General features: G+C 49.2%; 1 long non-coding RNA gene across 1 annotated transcript; it reads right to left on the bottom strand.

The window, feature by feature from the left end:
- Positions 1-5,916: 5,916 nt before the first annotated feature.
- On the bottom strand, positions 5,917-11,740 carry LOC141573532 (uncharacterized). Its single transcript, XR_012499316.1, has 3 exons — positions 11,256-11,740; positions 10,630-10,691; positions 5,917-6,173 (listed from the first exon to the last, which is right to left on the bottom strand). It is a non-coding gene; the product is annotated as an uncharacterized LOC141573532 (long non-coding RNA).
- Positions 11,741-12,083: the final 343 nt, after the last annotated feature.

The raw sequence follows: 12,083 nt of genomic DNA, 5'->3' as shown, positions 1-12,083 counted from the left end.
CTTTGTCTTCGTGTGTGGGAAGGCTGGGTGAAGAGACAAACTGTATCCACCACATGCCCTCACCCAAACTCTGCCAGCATCCTCCCCGCACCCTCTCCTCGCCTCCAACAGGAAGGGAGTCTGATCACAGCCAAATCCCCTAGGTTCGAGGGCAACGAACGTCCCATGAGTCCTACAAGAATTCAGCCGACTATACTCTTCCTAGGGGGGCTGCCTCAATGGATGGTGAATAATTGGTTCCAAATCTCTTAGGTCTAAACTTTGAGGGCAACTTCCCATGAGCTGTACAAAAATTCAGCTGGACCATAAGGCTCAGGGCTGGATGCAAACCACTACACACCAGGTAACTACGGAGAGTCTTCAGGAACCCAAGCCTTTGTTGCCTCCTGTCCTTCTTTGGAAAAATTCCGATCGCTTGCCAGGTTCCTAGGTACCTGTACCATTGCACTGGCTACCATGATGCCACTGGACTTCCCCTAGAGACGTGCCGGCCACCCCCTCCTTAACATCAGAGAAAGCCCTCACGGGGGTGGAGATTGAGTCAGATGGTTCTTTCCAGAAATCAGTTCCCCCTCTCCTTGCTCTCCCTTCCCACTCTCTGAACCGAAAGCTGGTTTTCATTCTCCCTCTTGCAAGCTGCAAAGGGTACCTCTTCCTAACACTTGTCAAAAATTAAAGCGAGACCTGCTTTCAAATGTTCTGTCTGTACTTGCCAGCCGGGAAGGCAAGGCTGTCTCCAAAGAATCTGCATTTACAATTCCAAATACGCACTTGTGCTAAGACGAAAGAATGTCTTCCCGCTTTCAAGCTGGGTTTGGCGTGACCTCTAGGTTTTAATATTTTCAACAAAGTGTCATTTGACAATTCCACCGCATTCAGCAAGAGGAGAAAAGTGAATGTCCTTTCACGTGCGTGCTGACTGGATTGAGAGTCAGATGAGAAGACAGCCCAGAGCCATCTACTTGATTTTATCATTTGCTTTCACCCTTTATTTAGTTTAAAAAATCTCCACTGAAGCAGTCTTGTTTTCATCTCTGGGTTTTAACTTCTGTTTTGGTTGAGACGGTCCACATGAGTTTTCTTAAGAAGACCAAGAAGATTCCTACCACGAGAGCATCAAGTCAAGCCCTTTCTCCTGTCTCTCCATCTCTCACCTCCAACCCAGAATCCTCTCCACACCCCCTCCTCAACCCCAACAGGAAGGGAATCTGGTCACAGCCAAACCCCCCCAGGTCCAGATTTTGTCCGAGGGCGATGAAAGTCCTGTGAGTCCTACAAGAATTCAGATGGCTGTACTCTCTCCAGGGCTGCCCCAAAGGATGGTGAGCAATTAGGTTCCAAATGCTCCCTCAGAGGGGCCAGGTCGGGGCCACCCCCAGACCGGGAGCCCTGGAGCGGCTGAGACAGGTGCAGTCCCACGGGAGGCCAGGAGGAGGGTGTCTTGTGCTTCCGAAGTCCTGTTTGTGAGCCACGGTCCCGCCTGGTTCTTTAGCTCCGTTCTTCCTCCTCCCTCTTGCGCACAGAAGGCTCCATCTTGACAAATAGGTGGCTGTCACTCCACAACTCAGCCTGTAGAACAGTTTGTCCCAGGAATCAGTGCTGGCCCCGGCCGCGCCGCCCAGCTCCGTCTTACTTAGAAGTCGGCCGAACAGTGGGATCGCTCGCGACAGCTTCACTCAGCACCCTGACAGGGCTGTGGGTGCAGGATGGGGCCGGTTTACACAGATGGAGCCTCTCTGGCGCACCCAGCAGGTGTGTGATAACCTCATCATACCACCCTCACAGTAAAAAGAGCCCCCCTCAGGTCTGAGGCGGGAGAGACCAGTCTTTCGAGAAGATCTGGGGTGGATCCGCTACCTGCCTGGGGCCACGGGCTGGCTGGGGTGTGAGGACTTGGGCTGACGCCGGAGGACCGTGACTCAGGAGCGCCGTGTCTCACCCTTCACTGATGCCTCGTGGCCCCTCCTTGAGATATTAGTGTTCCCATTTATACACCAGGAAACAGACTCAGAGGCTCAGATCCATGAAGTCCTTCACCAGAGGTCACAAAACCAGTAGGTCACGGAGCCAGTGCCCGATCGGAGGCCCCCTGAGCTCTTAGCCCGGGCCTGTGCCTCTGCTCCACCTGTACAAACAGACGTGACCCCGTGGAGGCAGAGGAAATAGCCAACCGTCATCACGTGCTTTAAACTTGTAAAAGCCTTTTCACATCTACTTCCATTATCTTGTTTGCTTCTCCCAGGAGATCTCTGATGGTGTGGTTGGGAGAGATGCTAGTCCTGGCACTGGGCCCTCCTCCCTGCTGACCTCTCCCCCAGGGGACCCCAGCGACCGTGTCAGGCAGCCTGCTCCCCGGAGCGTGTGGGTGGCCATCCTCTCCTGAGAAGGCCGCCTGGGCACAGTGGCCTTCATTGGCACTGTACACCCATGGTACTCACCTGTACCAAAGAGGAATGAGATCCGATGAGCCTCAGAGCACTTGGAAAGGCGACCACTTGGCCCTGGATGTGCAGAGCATCGTGACAGCTTCTGCCTACCTGTGTGTCCTAAACAGCCAAGGAGACCGAAGGCATCTGAAAATTCTTTGAATTGTTTTATTTTATCTAAAGAAAAAAAATTCATGGAAAGTTACATTCTACTTGATCACATATCTGTTTCTCCTTTTTCTTTCTCTAAAAAAAAATTAGTAGTAAAATGCATATAACATACAATTGACCGTCTTAACCAGTTTTAAGTTCAGGGGCTTTAAGTACATTCACACTGTTGTGCGACCGTCACCACCATCCACCTCCAGAACTTCATCATCTTCTCAAACTGAAACTCTGTCCCTGTGAAACAATAACTCTCCGTTCTCCACTCCCCCCAGCTCCTGAAAACCACCATTCTACTTTCTGTCCCTGCAGATCTGACGACTAATTACTCGTCACGAGGGGAAATCATACAGTACTTGTCCTTCTGTGCCTGGTTTTTTCACTTAGTGTAATGTCCTCAGGGCTCATCTATGTGATGGCATGTGTCAGAACTTCCTTCTTTTTGAAAGCTGAATAATATCCCTGTGTGTGTGTGTACACATTACATTGTGTTTATCCGTTCATCTATATCTGTTTATTTTAAATAAAAAGTCTTACAATGACTTAGTGGTTAAGCAGATTTTTCACACCATAATAAAGCCTGGCACATAGGGCCAGGGGTTGATAGACTTTTCCTTAATGGGCCAGGTAGTAAATATTTTAGGCTTTATGGGTCACATGGTCCCTACTGCAATCGTGCTGCTCCGTAACTGTGCTGTGGGAGTGTGACCGCCATTGACCAAACACACAAATGAATAGAGGTGCTTGTGTCAATAAAACTTTATTTACAAAGACAGGAAGTGGGGCAGATTTGGCCTGTGGTCGGTAGTTTGAAGACACCTGTTCTGAGAGTCGATGTGTATATCATTAAGATCACAGGCGGCAGTGTCAGTGGGATGATTCTGTCACTGCTTTCCTCCCCAGGGCTCACATGTGGGACAGGGTCAGGACCCAGCCAGCGTGCTCTGCCCTGAACTACCCTTAGCCCTGATCTTCAGGTGGTGTGGCTGAGTCTGGCACCCTCTGGCCAAATTCCTTCTCCCAACATGACTTTATTCTCAGATGGCCTGGTCCTTCCCAGCACCACCACCCAATGTTTGCCAAATATATCTGCCAATGACTGGATGATGATTGTGTACCAGAAGCTTTTCCCCCAGGAGGTCCTCGGTCTCTCCATAGACCCAAATGGAAAGAGGCACTTGGGGAAATGGGTGTTGCAACTCCAGATGCCAGGAGAGCCAGGTGCGCAGCAATGGCCCAAACAAGGACTCATGTCGCTCTGCCCCAGTAAAATCTCTGTAGTTTCTTGCCAAGTATCCATGTCCCCTTCTCAGAAGGGGTTTTACCTGGGACACTTGGCACGTTGCCTTGGGTTCCTAAGGATGCTCTCTCTGAACCAAAAATGCTGCGCTGCGTGTCTGATGCCTTTCACCAGTGTCTCGTGAGCAGAGCACATGAGCCCGCTACCAGGCAAATTGTGCAACTGGGAAGACAAGACTTCCAGGTGGAGACTTTCTCCTCTGACTTCTGGAAAGCCTTAAGACATTTCTAAGAACAGCTCTTCTGAGGTTTAATTGAGATAATAAGCTGCACATAGCATGTACAATTGGACAAATTTTGACATATATGCATGAACCCATCACCACAACCAAGAGAGGGAACATTTCTCTCTCCTCCTAAAGTTTCTTCATGCCCCTTGTTAATAACTCCCTCTCTGTCCTCCCCACACCTTTCTCCCTAAGTGACCACAATCTGCTTTCTGTCATTATAGACTAACTCTAGAGTTTTATGTAAGTGGATTCATATAGTATGTACTCCTTTTTAGTTGACTTCTCTTGCTGCGCATAGTAATTTTGAAATTCATCCATTTCACTGAGTGATTAATAGTTTATTCTTTTTTTTTTATTGCTGATGGTGTTTCACTATATGCATATAGCACAACTTGTTTATTCATTCCCTGTTGATGAGCATTGGGGTTATTTCCAGTGAATTAGGTCAAGCTGGTTGACAGTGTTGTCCAAATCTGCTCTATCTTTGCTGATTTTCTGTCTACATGATTTATCAATTATCAGGAGAGGAGGATTGGGATCTCTGATTGCAACTGCAGCTTGTCCATGTCTGCCTGCACGTCTATCAGATGTTGCTCCATGTGCTTTGAAGCTCTGTTATTAGGAGCATAAATGTTCAGGACTGTTATGTCCTCTTGATAGACTGATTCCTTTATCATTGTGAAATGTTCTTGTTTATCTGGTCCACGGCCCAGAAGGCAGCATTTTGATTGCTTTCGCTTGGTTTCACCAATTGTGGGGACTGAGTCCATCCCATGATCGGAGGCCAAGTCACTTTAACACTTGGCTCACTCTGATGAGCTGTGCAAAGCACCATCTCCAGTTTCCTTCCCATGTTTCTCCCCTGGGAGGGACTCAGTGGATGCCAGATCCAGGGTGGGGTTGTGTTAAGGTTGGGGGTCCAGGACTCGGAACATCTTGGTTTATCACTGGGGCACAATCCCCAGCCTGATGATATATGAAGACCCAGGGGTAGCAAGGAGGTCCTGGTGACTGTGTCTAGACTCTGAATTTATTTTTAAGAGACAATTTTGTTGGAACTAGGTCCCAGACTGCTCAGTGTGTTCTGAGATGGTGCTAAAAGGATCTTCTGTACAGGGGCAGTGTCCTAGGTTTACAGTTTCCTGACTAATTCCACCATAAACTTAATTGCCTTTTCTTTGGCTTTGAAGCCCTAAGACTCCCCTTGGCACAGGACTTCCTCCCCGACACACACCCAGACTCTTGGCAGGAAGTAATGACTGAGGATCCAAGTGCCAGGGTTCCTTGACTCACTCTCTAAGCGGTTACTTCTGCCTGGCCCAGGAGCTGGACGCTCCCTCTTCAGGAGGTGATGTCAGGGAGAAACCACCTTGGCAGCAACACTCTGGAGCATTTGGAAGCAAATGCCCAAGAGTTGGTGCTTCTAGATCTTGTCCCATATGTGATCTTGAGCGCTAGGGATTCCAGCTCATCATCTGGTCCTCCAAGCCTACCCCTCTAGGATGTAGGAGCTCCACTGAGTCTGCCAGTTGCTTGCCCACAGTGGCTTAGATCTCATTTCATTCTTACTACAACCCAGGAAGCCAGATAATCGTGCACCCATTTTACAGAGGAAGACATTGAGGCCTGGGTGAAAGTAAAGGACTTGAGCAAGGACACATGGCTGGGAGGTGTAGAGCAGGGCTTAAATTCAGGTCATCTGATTCCAAATATAGGGTTTGTTCCAACATGCTACACGCATCTGTGTTTGTTTCTTACGGCCGCCATAATAAATTACCTCAAACCTGGTGGCTTAAAGCAAGAGGAATTTATTCTTTCTACAGTCCTGGAAGCCAGATGTCCAAAATCAAGGTGTTGGCAGCATAGGTTCCTCCTGGAGGCTCTACAGGAGAATCTGTTCCGTGTCTCTCTCCAAGTTTCTGGGGGCTGCTGGTCATCCTTGGCATTCAATGGCTTGTGAATCCCTCACTTCAATCTGTGCTTATCTTCACATGGGTCCTTCCATGAACTTCTTCTTTGGAGAACAGTGAAATAAGTTGGAGAGTTGGAGGCACTGTGGGAAAGACAATCTAAGATGAAGGAGGATACAGAGTCAGGGACTTCTAGGCTGAATCCTGGGCAATCAACTCAGGCTTTCCACAGCTGAACCTCCTCATCTGTAAAATGGGGCTGGTAACAGTACACACCTCATGGGGGTCTTGTAAGAGTTAAATGTATGTAAAGTGCTTAGCCCCATGCCTGGCCCCAAGGAAGAGCTCAATTAATAGTAGTTATGGAAACAGTATGACCGATCAGATGCCTTCTGTTTCACTGTGCATAAAACCCAACGTCTTGGTGGTGGGCGACAAGCCCTTCCATGATACAGGCCCAGTTCTTTCTGATCCCATTTCTGACCTCCTACCCTTCTGTTCTCTGCATTTCAACTGCTCTGACCTCATGGCTGTTCTCTGTGTCTGCCTGACACCTTTGCATTTGTGGCTGCTCCTGCCTGGCTTGAGTTTGGTCTCTCTTTAAAGCTCATCTGATCTGAGACCTTCCTCTGCATCCCTATTTAAAATGCTACCCAATCAATCAGTCAATCAATAAATTTCCACCCGGGTTCTGCCATGTGTCCCCGTTTCCAGCACTTCTGGCCCCTGTGGGCTGCTTGATTTTTTTCTTAGCACTTATCATTAGTTGCTATATTAAATACAGCTGACCTTGAACAATGCAGGGTTTAGGGGTGCCACCATGTATAACGTTCCAGTGGACCCTCCATATCCCTTGTGTCTTATTCACTGATTCAGCCAACCACGGATTGGATAGTGCTGGAGTATTTACTGAGAAAAATCCACATGTAAGTGGACCCGCACGGTTCAAACCTATGTTGTTCAAGGGTCAACTGTATTTACTGATCTGATGATTTAATTCTGTCTCCCTCCATCTGAGTGCAAGCTTCTCAGGACTCTGTTTTGTTCATTGCCAAATCCTTAGTGCCCATGACAGTGGCCAGCAGGCAGTAGCTCTCAATAACTATTTGTAACATACATGAATGAATGAATGAATGAATGAATGAAATTTCACCGGTCAGCCCCTGTTGGTAGTGCAATCCATGTATACAATCCCGCCCCATTAGCCATCTTTTGAAGTGAAAAAGGACAGTGAGCATCTACCGTGTACTCCGGGCACTGTATTGAGTGCCTCCGTTCAGTTTACACCTACTTTTCTGTGTAAAGAAACAGGCCCAGAGAGGTTAAGTCAGTTGCTTAAGATCACACAGTTCATAAGTGGAGAGACGGAGCCTGCCTGTCTTGGCGTCTGTCTGTTTGCCACCAGCCCAAGCTGGGGTCTCCCTCAGCTTTGAAGTCTAGAAGAAGAAAATGGGTAGACATGGAATTTGCCCACATCAGGGGGCTCCATGGGAAACTCTCCAACCTCAGCTCCCAGAAAGAGGGTCCTGGCCTCCGGAATTCTTGGCAGGAGGCACGAGATGTGCCTGGATCCTCCTGTCACTGACCTCGAAGAAGTGTCTTCAGAAACTCTTTTAAATCTAAAATCCCCTGCAGCTTCCAGCCACCCACATCTTCAATCGTGTCAGCAGAACCCTCTCATATTTGACATTCTTTCCCGGAGTTCCTGACCCCAGCATTCTCCAGCACAGCCCTCTTCTGTGTTCCCACCTCTGTGCTGAGCGGCATGATGGGGAAGGAGGGGTGGAGGGCAGGAGGGACCTGAAGACTTCAGCCACTCCACCGGGAACGGGGAGCAGCAGTTCCTCTGTGGCTTCGTCTCAGAAAACCCGTCTCCAGGAAAGGCTCCAGAAGCTGCTGCAAGAGGCTGGGGTCCTCCGGGGGATGTTCAGAGTCAGGGGCCACAGGACGGTGGCTCAGCATGTGTTGGTCCGATGTCAGAGGCAACTTGTCCATCACACAGGCTGGCAGAGTCATCGCCCCACGGTCAGCGGGTCTGTGCTCAGCCCCTGGGACCCCACACCCTGCATCTCCCAGTCCACCCTGCATAGCTTCCAACGCCGCCATGGCCTCTCCAGCAGAACCCAATTGAAAAGGTTCATGGAGCCAACATACAACTCGTTTGGGGCTCTAGGCCCTTTGTGCCCACCTGGCATGGCCATCCCTGCCAATCCATCACCTGCTCAAGGCCTGGCTCAGATCTCAAATCCACCCTAAGCCTTCCCAGGTTAACCTGCCTCAGATTTTGACACACATTTCAATACGCGAGGGTTTCCCCTCACCACCAGCAATTCTCTGCGACACCAGCTGGGTGTCCTACAATTCAGCTGGACTCTGACACCACCTACGTGGAGATGGCATCAGATCCCACAAGTGAAGGGGTCAGCCCTGCGAGACTGCCCCTCACCCTTCAGGCACCAGTTGAAAAGTCCAGGTTGTCACCTGTGCTTCTGACCGACTTGCTGTATAGTTCAGAGGTTCCAACGATCCCCTCCCTGGGTTTGATTAATCTGCTAGAGCGGCTCACAGACCTCAGAGGAACATTTTCCTCACTAAATCACCAGTTTGTTGTAAAAGGATGTAAGTTAGAAACAGCCACATGGAAGAGATGCATAAGGCAAGGGGTGGGGAAAGTTTGTGATGCCTTCTCCAGGTGTGATACTCGCCCCAAATCACCACGCGGTCATCAATCTGGAAGCTCTCCGAACCCACTCCTTTTTTGGATTTTATGGAGATTTCATTATCCACACATGCTTGATTAAATCATCAACCGCTAGAGATTGATTCAACCTCCAGCCTCTCCTCTTGGGGTAAGGGGTGGGGGTGGGGGGATGGATGGAAAGTGCCAGCTATCTAATGACTTGGTTAGTTCTCCTGGCAGCCCGCTCCCATCCTTAGGTGGGATCCAAAATCATTTCATTAACATAACAAAAGACACCTTCATCGCTCTCATCACTTAGGAAATTCCAAGGATTTTAGGAGCTCTGTGCCAGACACGGGACAAAGACCAAATATTTATTTCTTCTTATAAATCACAGTATCACACGGCTCAACTCAGATCCCTTCAAACTGCATGCCCTGTGGGGGCCAAGGGTCTCTCTAGAGCGAAGACTTTGTCAAAGGCCTCACTCCCCGGCTCAGGGTAAGCCCTGGGCTTTCGAATTTCCTGGGATCCCCCCCTCAGTCTCTCTGCAGCCTCTCTTTTTCCTTCCTGATCTCCAGGGCCACCCAGCCACGCCGGCCACTTTCTTGGCCTGGTTCTCTCTTCCTCCTTCCAGGCCTTTGCACGTGCTTTTCTCCCCGTGTGCTGGACTGAATAGTGTTTCTCCCAAACCTGTGTCCTTCCCAGAACAGCAGAAGGTGAACTTATTTGGAAATAGGGTTGTTGCCGATGTAATTCGCTAAGATGAGATCATCCTGGAGTTGGGAGGGCCCTTGATCCAGTGTTACTGTGTCCTTATATGAAGAGACACAGGAAACACACAGGGGAGAAAGCCATGGGAAGACAGAAGCAGAGATTGGAATGAGGCAGATACAAGCCAAGGACCTTCAAGGCTCGCCTGCAGCCACGAGAAGTCAGGATAAAGACAAGGTCGTCTCCTCCCCTCGAGCGTGGCCTGCTGACACCTTGATTTTTGGACTTCTGGCCTCCAGAACTGTGAGAGAATCAATTTCTGTTGTTTTAAGCCATCAGTTTGTGGGGCTTTGTTATGGTGGCCCTATGAATGAATATCTCCTGTCGTAGACTCTGCTTCCCCACTCCCCTATCCCGTGTTCATTCACCCCATCTTCCCTTGACCGCCAACCTCCTACTGATGCTTCAGCCTCACACATCACACCAGGTGGGGTCCTCCCCAAATGCATCACATTTGTTCATATTGTAGTGATTTCCTTGTGGTTCCTTGACGGCACCGATAAGGAGTATGGCTCTCCGAGCCATTCTGGGCAGGCGTAAGCATGTTTCCCAGAGCATCTACCAAGAGGAGATCTCCCCTGAAGGAGTTCTGTGGCTGCATTTGCCATGAGCCCACATGCCTTCTCAGGTCCCCTTGACCGTCCCCTTCTTCCCTGATTTGGGCTGGTGTCCCACCTCGCTCTTCCTCCTTCCAGACCGAGATGGAAACTCACACCTCCAGGTATGGAATCTGGAGTAGCCGCCCGGGGGCCAGATGATACAACCCGTGGAATCAGCTCCTCACATAGGGAAATTTGACCAGAGGGACATGGGAAGGGACTGGGCAGAGAAATCCTCCCTCTTTCTCCCTTTGGAGGACTACTCTGGAGCGCCTCTCTTCCTTGTAGCCATTCCGGAGAAATCCGGTGTGCCCAGCGAGCACACTTGCTGAGCATCCTGGTGGCAAAGTGGTACCCAGTGTGATGATGCGTGGTACGACCTTGGTTCACTTCTCTCCTTGCCCCCTTTCCCCTTCCTTCATCCTTACTGCCCTGGGCTTGTGCCTCACAAATAAAGTTATCAGCACTTCCACCTTTGCCACCTGCTTTGTTTTCTAGAGGGCTGGTTAACAACAGTGGGCAAATAAGATAGGAAATACAACCTACTTTACCCTGCTTCTTGCTTTGAGAGTCACGGTGCCCATGAGCATGTGCAAGAGACGGCAGTTCTGTGGTGAAAAAAAAAATTTATTTACTTTACAAGCTAACATTAATTGAACCCTTACTTTATGGTAAACACAATTCTAAGCATTTTACATATCCTGACATGTTAAAATTCCCACTGCAACCCTCTGAGATAGGTATTATTATGATTCCATTTTACAAACAGGGAAACTGAGGCACAGAGCATTTAAGGGACTTGTGTAAGGTAGCACAGGGAATGAGCAGAGAAGCTTGGCTTCACATCCAGGAAGCCTGGCTCCAGAGAATGTCTGCATAATCAGAATGCTATGTATACTCTTGCTTTAACTCAGAATTGCCCTTGCTCTTTTGATGATGGATTAAAAAAAATCATATTACCTATTAACATCAGCTAAACTGGTTCTACTGAAACAGTTTGCTCTAAGTTTATCTTGATTTCCTGCAGAGATATTGTTGCAACCAGCAGCGATCTTTCTGCCTTGATCTGTTCCGAGACCTAGCCCAACCCCCTGTGAACTCACAACTTTGCACTATAACAAATATTTGTAGGAAGGAGAGGGAGGAGAAGAGGAAGGAAAGGTTGTCCTTACCAAAAGAAAAAAAAAAAAAAAAAGCAGGATCCCTGTCTTAAGAGCAGGTACCCTGGACAGAAATCCGGTGGAACTTTCAATTCTTGGTCGTGGCTCCCACGTTGAGAGTCTTCTTCTGCTACGTGCATAATCATCAGTTGCTCTACTACTTGGTGGCTTTTAAACGAGGAGATGGCCAAGAAGAAAACCAGAAGAGGTTGCTGTGATGATGAGAGCTGGTCCCCGGGCTTCTGGGAGTGGAGCTGCCACGTACAGCTGCATAGGTTGTGCACTGCCCAACTGTAGGGGTTGCTGTTCACATGATTGTCCATTGCACAGTTGCCCTGAGCGAGAATCACACAATACGGCAACCACAATGCTGAGGTTTGGGTGGGGTGCAGTGAGGGTAATTGCAGGACTATAATCATTCCAAACACAATCTGGCTTATCTGAGTGGCTCAGGGTGTAGTCCCTGCCATATCACAAAGCACCAGGAAGTTCTGACACTGGCGCCTGGAAGCCTGCCCTGTCTGAGGCGAGGCCTGAGCTCTAGCGTGAGTGTCTGCAGTGGCATCACCCTGACAACCTGGCCCAGAGTGCCCACTTCCTCCCAGCATTCTGTGGCGCTCCGACTTGCCTCGATCCACATTTGCGGATCATTCTTTGCTGTGGGGGACTTCCTAGTTCACTGAAGGATGTTTAGCACATCTTTGGTCTCTACCCCCAGATAAAACCAAAACTGTCCCTAGATGTTACCAAATGTCCCCTGGGAGACAAACTGCCTGGGATTTGCAAATCCATGCTTTAGAGGCTAACTCAGTGTTGTCTAGATGTTAGCCACTTGTTGCG

Source organism: Camelus bactrianus, chromosome 16 (assembly GCF_048773025.1).
Source record: "Camelus bactrianus isolate YW-2024 breed Bactrian camel chromosome 16, ASM4877302v1, whole genome shotgun sequence".
Taxonomy (NCBI): domain Eukaryota; kingdom Metazoa; phylum Chordata; class Mammalia; order Artiodactyla; family Camelidae; genus Camelus; species Camelus bactrianus.
The sequence above is the reverse complement of the archived record's forward strand: the minus strand, read 5'-3'. Positions and strand labels throughout refer to the sequence as shown.